This window comes from Penaeus japonicus, unplaced genomic scaffold (genome assembly GCF_977035675.1).
Source record: "Penaeus japonicus unplaced genomic scaffold, GWHDUDI00000001_assembly GWHDUDI00000009, whole genome shotgun sequence".
Classification (NCBI taxonomy): Eukaryota; Metazoa; Arthropoda; class Malacostraca; order Decapoda; family Penaeidae; genus Penaeus; species Penaeus japonicus.
In genome coordinates this window covers 29,869,419-29,870,846 of record NW_028234411.1, presented here as the reverse complement: position 1 = coordinate 29,870,846, position 1,428 = coordinate 29,869,419, and positions in this window count along the sequence as shown.

Below are 1,428 nucleotides of genomic sequence, written 5' to 3'. Positions count from 1 at the left end.
AACTCCTTGGTGTGAATACAGTGAAGCAGCGCACTTCAGCTGTCACCGTAGGAGCCTCAGCCGGGCGCAGACCGCAGTGGCAAAGGGGCGACGTGATGACTCTGTTTTAATGATTAGCTTTTGAGTAGATGGCACGTGTGTCCGAGGGCCTGCTACGGAATTTTATAGCGTGAATACTTAAGGAGTTGAGTTGACTCGATGGTTGGTTTACTCGTCTCTCTCTCTCTCTCTCTCTCTCTCTCTCTCTCTCTCTCTCTCTCTCTCTCTCTCTCTCTCTCTCTCTCTCTCTCTCTCTCTCTCTCTCTCTCTCTCTCTCTCTCTCTCTCTCCCTCCCTCCCTCCCTCTAGGAGTGAGTGTGTGTGTGTGTGTGTGTGTGTGTGTGTGTGTGTGTGTGTGTGTGTGTGTGTGTGTGTGTGTGTGTGTGTGTGTGTGTGTGTGTGTGTGTGTGCGCGCGTGCGTGTGTGTGTGTGAGTGTGTGTCCGTGTCCGTACGTGTACATGATACACCACAACATTACACAAGTCTCCCCCCAACCCACCCAACACCCACCCAGAACTAAATCAAGCACCGAAACCCTCCACCCCCTAGAAAACAACAACAAAGAGAACACGAAAAGATCGAGCAGTATCGAGAGACGCGAAAGAAAACGGGAAGGAAGCGGAAGAGAAAGCGGGAAGTCAGCGCTGCCTGCTTGGCGTCCGCTCTCCCGCTGGCCCTTAATGACGGTTCATGAATAAAGGGGCACCGCTTTTAGCTCAATTTGCGGGATTTAATAACCGGGTGCGATGTAACAGCCGTATTAGCCTGCTGGTTTCTTTTGCTTTAGGCCAAGTAAGTGCTTTGGAATACAAGAATTTCTACACGTCTGGGCTATAAGTAGATTTATATGTTAATATATAAACACATTAATATCGTACTCAAGAAGAGAACCTCATTATCCTAAAGGAATACACATACGAACTTTGACCCTCACTTTACCTTATCTCTAACCCATTTTATTTATTATTATTATTATTTTTTAATGGAGACGAAAGGTGGTCAAAAGAAGTGTCTCGAGGAGGAACTGTGAGTTATGTGACAGGGTGAAAGTGACGAAATCGAGAAGGTCGAGGTGGGAGGAGGAGGAGGAGGAGGTCGAGGAGGGAGGGAAAGGTTGAATGTGGAGGTCGAGGAGGAGGTGGAGGTCGAGGAGGGAGGGAAAGGTTGAATGTGGAGGTCGAGGAGGGAGGGAAAGGTTGAATGTGGAGGTCGAGGAGGGAGGGAAAGGTTGAATGTGGAGGTCGAGGAGGAGGTGGAGGTCGAAGAGAGAGGGAAAGGTTGAATGTGGAGGTCGAGGAGGGAGGGAAAGGTTGAATGTGGAGGTCGAGGAGGAGGTGGAAAGTAGGACGTTCTGGAGGTAGAGGTGGGGGAAGGGAAGAGTACGAGGAG